Raw genomic sequence first — 9150 nt, forward strand, 5'->3', positions numbered from 1 at the left:
TAAAAAATTGTTAAAAGAAATACATACGTTGGTGCTAAAAAAAATATGTATATCTAATACTTCCTCCGTCCCAAAATACTTGTCTTAGATTTGTCTAAATACAAACGTATCAATTCGACAAATCTAAGACAAGAATTTTGGGATGGAGGGAGTAGCATGTAGGAACATATTAAGGAGGCCTTTTTTTAGGAGGGGTATTTCTACTAACCCGTTGCGCCAAATGGCGCAGAGTCCCATTTGAAACCATGTGCGCGTTGAAAATATTTGTATTTTTTTAGTAATTTTATGTTTAAGCAAATGCAAAGACCATGGCTATATTTTTTGAAAATATTTGACTTAGTAGAAGTAGGTTTTAGCAAGTAATAATTCAAACCCTTTAACATGTAAAACCAAGGATAATTTATCTTTGAAAATATATACTTGAGCTTGGATATTATGTTATCTTATTCAGATAACATAGAGCCATGTTAGTTGCGATGACTTCACCACTGTGTCTTCTTCCTTGGTAGAATAGTTGTAAACTAAAGTAGTTGTGAAACAAGAGATATGCTCAAAACAAAAGGTGGCGCCACAGGGAGAAAATCAGCAAGAATGAGGAAAACACAGTACAAAGGGTTGCACCACTCAAGAATCTATATGAATCCATCACGGTACATTTCCCAGAAGATGCAACCAAATCATCCTAACAACTTCAACTGAGTTGAAACCAATCAAACATCTCAAGATCTTTTCAGCAACTCACAAAGACAAAAAGAAAAATTGTAGTAAGACAAATGGCCTGTATACACATGCCTTTCAAAAGAATTCTTGGAACACCTCTTCTCACATGATTTCGCAATGGTAAAGCCCAGGAATCTTCAGTCAAAATTGTCGAGGACCAAACAATACAACCGCTCCCGATGACCGCATACGTCAGCCAGGCACTCCCAATGACATCTGTATATAGGAACATATGTGTAGTCAGATAATGAAGAGGTTGGCAAATGATAGTTGAAAAAGAAAAGGGGCATGACCAAATGAATTACTTACTAAGCCAGACAAAACAAATACTCCCTCCGTTCATTTTTATAAGACGTTTCAGACAGCTAAGATTGAACTGTTTTAGGCACTGTCTGAAATGTCTACAGCGTCTTATAAAAGTGAACAGAGGGAGTAGTAGTCTGTAACACCAGTACATAATCAGTTTGGCAAACTGTTCAACAAAACAAATGGCAGCCTATAACACCAGTACATAGAGCAATGGAACATCAATTTGACAGCAACGGTGGATGATGCATGAACAAGGAGAACATGGCAATACTATATGTACGTGCAGATAATCGGTCCTCTCCAGCAATGAAACTCACAACCAACTAAAATATCATTCCTTTCTATAGCGGAAATGGCTACATATACATCTCTGACGGTTGTATGTACGAGCACCACTTCTGGCATCTACTATATTGGAAGCAAAGTGAAGCGGTCTCACTCACGGCATACCGGAATTCATGCCAAGCAAGTGAGTCAACACATTCTCTCTATACATAGCTTTAATTTCATTTTCAGATGTTTGGGTTAAGGTCACTAACTCCGCCTATGTTGTCTAGCCGGTCCGAAGCCCGGGTAAAGGAGGGTTGTGATAGGCTTGGCGAGCCAACGTAAAAACTCAGCCACTCTTATGGAGATGAAACCCAAAAGATTTTTGTTGGGGCGTAACCCTTTCAGCGACGCGCCACATCAGAACCCGGGTGTGGTGGAAAATGGGCAAGGGCCGGGCCGTCACCCCCTGGTGGTGCGCCATATCTTGATCCGGATACGGTGGCAAGTGAGCGAGGATCGGGTTGTTACATCCTTAGTGGCGCGCTACATTGGCGTCCCGATGTAGTGGAAAATGAGCAAGGGTCTTCGCATTTGACTCGATGAGTGCGAAGGGTAAGGAAGCCAGCCGAGCCCGGGAGGATTCGTTTAGGTAGCTAGAGCGTAAGATCTCTTGACAGGGAAGCTTCGGGAGCTAGTTGATTTAACGGTGAGGAGAGGTGTTGATATCCTTTGTGTCCAAGAAACCAAATGGAGGGGACAGAAGGCGAAGGAGGTGGAGGATACCGGCTTCAAGATGTGGTACACGGGGATGGTTGCAAACAGAAACGGCGTAGGCATCTTGATCAACAAGAGCCTCAAGTATGGAGTGGTAGACGTCAAGAGACGTGGGGACCGGATTATCCTGGTCAAGCTGGTAGTTGGGGACTTAGTTCTCAATGTTATCAGCGCGTATGCCCCGCAAGTAGGCCACAATGAGAACACCAAAAGGGAGTTCTGGGAAGGCCTGGAAGACATGGTTAGGAGTGTACCGATTGACGAGAAGTTCTTCATAGGAGGAGACCTCAATGGCCATGTGGGTACATCTAACACAGGTTTTGAAGAGGCGCATGGGGGCTTTGGCTATGGCATCAGGAATCAAGAAGGCGGAGATGTCTTAAGCTTTGCTCTAGCCTACGACATGATTGTAGCTAACACCCTCTTTAGAAAGAGAGAATCACATTTGGTGACTTTTAGTAGTGGCCAACACTCTAGCCAGATTGATTTCATCCCCTCGAGAAGAGAAGATAGGCGTGCGTGCCTAGACTGTAAGGTGATACCTGGAGGTGGTTGCTGACTTCCGCTTTCGGATTCGTGCCAAGCGGGATAAGCGTGCCAAAGTCGCTAGAGGTGGAAGCTCAAGGGAGAGGTAGCTCAGGCGTTCAAGGAGAGGGTCATTAAGGAGAGCCCTTGGGAGGAAGGAGGGGATGCGGACTAAAGGCTTTGTTGTTGTTGTTGTTGTTGGGTTAAGGTCACTTTAAATCTATAACCAAAAATAATATGGGAAACCAAGTATGCCACTGATGATTTATTTCCTATAAGAAATGGAAAATAACAAGAATTCAACACACATAATTGTATATGAACTTAATAATGAGCCTACTCAATAGAAGTTTGTACTGCTGATTGAACTTCATCTCCAGTGTACCTAAGGATAGGCTTATAAAGGAAGTGAATTTCACGATCTGATAGATAATCTGAGCATACTTTGAACCTAGTAGTGAACACCACCTGGGCACCAAGCAAAGAAAAAATAGATGGAAATCACTTTGCAAATCCAGAGTGAAAAAGAAAAGCATTAATCAATAGCTGCCTGGAGATTTCTTCTATATCCCTTGCTCTCTTTTGCAACCGATAGTTGGAATGCCAAATAAAATGAGTGTTAGGTACTAATGCAACCCGACAGAAGCTCACTCTCAAAAGGAACAATCCTAAGAACACCCACCTTCCACAAAAGAAATCGGCGAAATAAGCAGTACCCCCAATATTGTAAGAGCATACTTCTTGCTCGATGATCTAGCTAAAGAACAGTATACTCAGCGTGTTATATTTTGCAACTTAGCGAGTGATACACAGAACTTGCCAGATCATTAGGACATAAGCATCAAAATATAGGAGGAGCAAGCAGAGAAACCTACTCAAGAAATTGCTTCCCATGCAACACGTCTGAACCAATCTGCTCTACCGCACCATTGTAACTGATCCAAACCGGCACCTAATTCACGTATGCTTTAGAAGCAAACACGAGGTAAGTGCTTAGGAACTGGAAAAAATTCAGTTCCTTCGGCCAAAATACCTCCACGCGAGAAATAAAGTCTTCAACCTATGTGCAAATATAATCAGTTTGATATGAATTGAAACAAGAAAAAAAAAACATAAATCGAGAGAAGTTAAGAAGTGAGCGCCAGACCATGCAGAACCACCACCAAGTTTGATCACAAGTCAGGCCTACTAAACCAGCTGTCGCAAAAAAAAAAGATAATGTAATTCCTCGAGTAAATGAGGAAGGAAAGAATCAGATGGAGGGCAACAGTATTATCTTTCAGGGGAGGAAAATGCACAGGCAACAAAGAATATTTGTGTTAGTTCAGATTTTAGAATGTACACTTTGTTGTCCTATAAATTCCAAGTTCTTGTTGTTAGATGTGTATAGTTTATTGTGTACATCCCCATTGTATAAGGGGCTTTTCTGCACTTTCACACACATGTATATGTAATGGCCTTTGGCCCTCAGAAAATACTAGTTGCTCATTATCCAACATGGTATCAGATGTTAGGTTCTTCCCTCTCCCGCACGATGCAACTCCGTGCGCTCCATCCTAGTCGCTAGATCCCATCCTCGATCTCCGGCCATCCTCTGCTCCGACTCGTCCTCGTCAGGCTCGTCGTCACCCGTCTTCGCGTGAGCAGGAGCTCTCGAGCACGCCCCTGCCCGGCTCCTCTCGAGCAGCCGCTCTCAAGCACGGCCGTGGCTTGCGGCTCTCTCCGTGCTGGTCTCGTCCAGCTCCGTTCGGCCGCCGCCGCTACATTGTCGGGCCGCAGCCGCCCCGCCCGGTCGCAGCCAGACCCGGCCGCCGCCGCCCAGCCTGGCCGCCGCTAGGTCCGGCCGCCGTCGCCCAGCCCGGCCGCCGCCAGGTCCGGCCGCCCAAGTCCGCTGCCTCTCCTCCAGGCCTCTCCCGCTGCGGTGCCCCTGCCCTCGTCGCTTGATTCAGCGCCTGCTTCTCGATCCAGTCCGATCCAGATCGGGTCCTATAGCGGTTGACCAAAAAAAAACAGAGCGGTTTCCTTATGTCCTCTTCGTGCTATGTCGCCGTCCCTCGGTGCTCGGTGATCTTCGATGGCACCAACTATGCCGAGTTTGCGGGGTTCATGCGCATTCATATGTGTGGTCTCCTTCTATGGGGCGTTCTCTCTGACGAGGTCTCCTGTCCGCCATGCCCTGTTGCTCCTGTGGCTCCTATCCCGCCGGTGCCGCCGGTCCTTGCTCCTGATGCTTCTCAGGCTAATCGCGATGCAACCAAGGCGCTTGATAATGCTGCGGTTGATGCTTATGATCAACAGGTATCTGCCTATTCAGATGCTCTTGCTGTCTACCGGGATGATCTGGCTGCTTACACTCAGTGGTGCAATGATGATGCCCGTGCTGCTGCTGTTCTCACTGCGAGTGTCCTTCCTCAGTTTGCGTCAGAGTTCATAGGCCTCGGCACCGTTGCAGCGATGTGATCTTATCTCTGTCAGCGTTATCAGCCCTCTGGTGATGCTCTTTACTTATCTGTGGTGCGACAGGAGCATGCTCTTCAGCAGGGTGACTTGACTGTTGATGAGTTCTATTCACAGTGCTCTGCCATCTGGCGCCAGCTTGACTCATTGCGGACAGTTGTTTGTGGAACTTGCCGTTGCTGTCAGACTACACGGTCTGACTTGGAGTTTCAGAGGGTTCATGAGTTCTTATCTCGTCTTCGATCTGAGTTTGAGCCCAGACGTGCTCACTTGCTTGCTCGTGGTCGTGTTCCTCTCTCGGAGGTGCTTGCTGAGCTTCGTGCCGAGGAGACACGCCTTCGCTCTGCTGGGTTGCTTCTGGTTCCGTCAGTATTGGCTGCCCGGGCTCCTGTGTCGTCTGCTCGCCTCACTGCTCCACCGCTCCTGCCTACTCCTCCAGGGGGGTGAGCCGTCCTCCCTATGCTGAGAAGGGCACTTCGCGTCGTGACACCGTCTGTGGTTACTGCTCCCGGCCCAGTCATCCAGAGTCTGATTGCCGCCAAAAGAAGCGAGACCAGAGGCGCTCCTCCTCCAGCGGGCCTCCTATGTCTTCCTCGACTCCGTCACTCACTGACCAGGACATTGTTCGCCTCAAGCGTCTTCTTGCTTCCTCAGGCTCCTCGTCGACTAGCTCTGCTGCTGCTGTGACTGCACCATCTTCCTCACCATCACAGGCATCTACACAGTCAGGTACATCTTCGTGGGTTCTGGATTCTGGAGCCTCTTTTCATATGTCTTCTGATGCTTCCGCGTTGTCTTCTCTCCGACCTCTTGATTTGCCTGTTAATGTTCTTACTGCCGATGGCACATCTCTTCCTGTTGCTAGTCGTGGTATTCTTTCCACTCCATTTTTTTCTGTTCCGAGTGTTTCTCATGTTCCTCGCCTTACCATGAATCTTTTTTCCGCTGCCCAACTTACTGATTCTGGTTGTCGTGTCATTCTTGACACCGACTCTTGCTCCATTCAGGATCGTCGCACCAAAGCTTTGGTTGGTGCTGGCCCCCGGCGCCGTGAGTCAGAGGGCCTTTGGGAGGTTGACTGGCTTTGTGTTCCTTCCGCTGCCACCACTTCTGCCAGCTCTCATGCTCTTGCTGCCTCTTCGTCTGCGTCCTTCCAACAGTGGCATCATCGACTTGGTCACATCTGTGGCTCTCGTTTATCTTCCTTAGTGCGTCAGGGCCTCTTAGGGTCTGTATCTGGAGATGTCTCCTTACATTGTAATGGTTGCAGACTTGGCAAACAGACTCAGTTACCTTATCCTACTAGTGAGTCAGTATCTCAGCATCCGTTTGACTTAGTTCATTCTGATGTCTGGGGTCCTGCTCCCTTTGATTCGAAAGGTGGTCATTGCTACTATGTTTTGTTTATTGATGATTTCTCTCGCTACACTTGGCTCTACTTCATGAAATCTCGTAGCGAGGTTCCCTCTATATACAAACGTTTTGCTGCCATGGTTCACACCCAGTTTGCCACGTCCATTCGTACTTTTCGTGCTGACTCTGCTGGGGAGTATATCTCTCAGCTATTGCGTGGTTTTCTAGCGGAACAGGGTACTCTTGCCCAGTTCTCATGTCCTGGGGCTCATGCTCAGAATGGCGTTGCCAAACGCAAGCATCGTCATTTGCTTGAGACGACTCGTGCGCTAATGATTGATGCTTCCCTTCCACCCCACTTTTGGGCTGAGGCTGTTTCCGCATCCACCTATCTCATCAACATTCAGCCATCAACTGCTCTTCAGGGTGGTATTCCTATGGAGTGTCTCACTGGTCGCTCTCCCGATTACTCAACTCTTCGTATGTTTGGATGTGTGTGCTATGTTCTTCTTGCCCCCCGAGAACGCACCAAACTGACTGCTCAGTCGGTTGAGTGTGTCTTCCTTGGCTACAGCGATGAGCACAAGGGCTATCGATGTTGGGATCCTATAGGTCGTCGCTTGCGCATCTCGCGTGATGTGACTTCTGATGAGTCTCGTTCTTACTACCCACATTCTTCTTCCTCGAGTTTCTCTGTAACATTGCTTTCCTTCTCCTTCCCGATACACCCCGCTACGTGCCTCCTGTGTCACCTCTTCCTCTGGCACCTCTCCTCCCTTCTCCCTCGCCACTGACCCCATCCTCTCCCTCACCACCGACCCCATCCTCTCCATCCTCCTCCTTCACCTATTCACCATCATCTTCAGTCCGTCGCCCTCTCTCACCGTTTCCTCTCCACTATACTCGTCGCCCTCATACTGAGGATGTCTCCCCTGATGAGCCTTCCACCTCTGGTGCTCCTCCCTCCACATCTCCCCCGGTTCATAATCTCCGTGCTCGGCCTCGCCGCCCACCTGATCGCTACTCCCCTGATCGGTATGGTCTCTCTGCCATTGCTGAGCCCACTTCCTATCGGACTGCCATGACTCAGCCTGAGTGGCAGCTTGCGATGGCCGAAGAGCTTGCTGCCCTTGAGCGCTCTGGCACTTGGGATCTGGTTCCTCTCCCTTCCGGCGTTCGTCCCATCACCTGCAAGTGGGTCTACAAGGTTAAGACTCGCTCCGATGGTTCTCTTGAGCGCTACAAAGCTCGTCTTGTAGCCCGTGGTTTCCAACAGGAGCAGGGACGTGATTATGATGAGACATTCGCTCCTGTGGCCCACATGACCACTGTTCACACACTTCTTGCTGTGGCTTCTGTTCGTCAGTGGTCTATCTCTCAACTTGATGTTCAGAACGCTTTTCTCAATGGCGAGTTGCGTGAGGAGGTTTATATGCAGCCACCACAGGGGTACTATGCTCTTGATGGTATGGTCTGTAGACTTCGCCGCTCTCTATATGGTCTCAAACAGGCCCCTCGCGTCTGGTTTGAGCGCTTCGCATCTGTGGTGACCGCTGCTGGTTTCTTGCCCAGTGACCATGATCCTGCGCTGTTTGTTCACACCTCTCCTCGTGGTCAGACTCTTCTCCTTCTCTATGTTGATGACATGATCATCACTGGTGACGACACTGACTACATCGCCTTTGTTAAGGCTCGCCTTCGCGACCAGTTTCTTATGACTGATCTTGGTCCACTTCGCTACTTTCTTGGGATTGAGATCTCCTCGACCTCTGATGGCTTCTACATCTCCCAAGAAAAATATATTCAGGATCTTCTTGCTCGCGCTGCTCTTGGTGATGAGCGCACGGTTGTGACTCCTATGGAGCTCAACGTTCAGCTTCGTGCCACCGATGGTGACCCTCTTCCTAATCCCACTCGCTATCGTCATCTTGTTGGCAGTCTGGTCTATCTTGCTGTTACGCGTCCTGACATCTCCTATCCTGTCCACATCCTGAGTCAGTTTGTTTCAGCCCCCACCTCTGTCCACTATAGTCATCTCCTCCGTGTTCTACGATATCTTCGTGGCACGATCTCTCAGCGCCTTTTCTTTCCCCGCTCCAGCTCTCTTGAGCTCCAGGCCTACTCTGATGCTACCTGGGCTAGTGATCCCTCGGATCGACGCTCGCTGTCTGCTTATTGTGTCTTTCTTGGTGGCTCTCTTATTGCCTGGAAGACAAAGAAGCAGACTGCAGTTTCTCGCTCGAGTACAAAGGCTGAGTTGCGAGCCATGGCTATGTTGACGGCTGAGGTGATCTGGTTACGGTGGTTACTTGAGGACTTTGGTGTGTCTGCTACTACCTCCACTCCTCTACTGTCCGACAGTACCGGTGCTATCAGTATTGCGCGTGACCCGGTGAAGCATGAGCTCACCAAGCACATCGGTGTGGATGCCCACTTTGTGCGTGCTACTGTGCAGGATCAGACTCTCGCTCTTCACTATGTGCCCTCTGAGTTACAGTTGGCTGACTTCTTCATGAAGGCACAGACTCGAGCGCAGCATGAGTTTTTCCTCTCCAAACTCAGTGTTGTTGATCCACCATGAGTTTGAGGGGGGGGGGGTGTGTTAGATGTGTATAGTTCATTGTGTACATCCCCATTGTATAAGGGGCTTTTCTGCACTTTCACACACATGTATATGTAATGGCCTTTGGCCCTCAGAAAATACTAGTTGCTCATTATCCAACACTTGTAACCAGCTCAAAA

The 9150-nt window shown here is 48.7% G+C and overlaps 1 long non-coding RNA gene across 1 annotated transcript; it reads right to left on the bottom strand.

The window, feature by feature from the left end:
* Positions 1-656: 656 nt before the first annotated feature.
* On the bottom strand, positions 657-4338 carry LOC119326808. The gene is made up of 3 exons (XR_005158188.1): positions 3746-4338; positions 3474-3658; positions 657-936 (listed from the first exon to the last, which is right to left on the bottom strand). It is a non-coding gene; the product is annotated as an uncharacterized LOC119326808 (long non-coding RNA).
* Between the last annotated feature and the right edge of the window lie 4812 nt (positions 4339-9150).

This window comes from Triticum dicoccoides, chromosome 6B, assembly GCF_002162155.2.
Source record: "Triticum dicoccoides isolate Atlit2015 ecotype Zavitan chromosome 6B, WEW_v2.0, whole genome shotgun sequence".
Classification (NCBI taxonomy): domain Eukaryota; kingdom Viridiplantae; phylum Streptophyta; class Magnoliopsida; order Poales; family Poaceae; genus Triticum; species Triticum dicoccoides.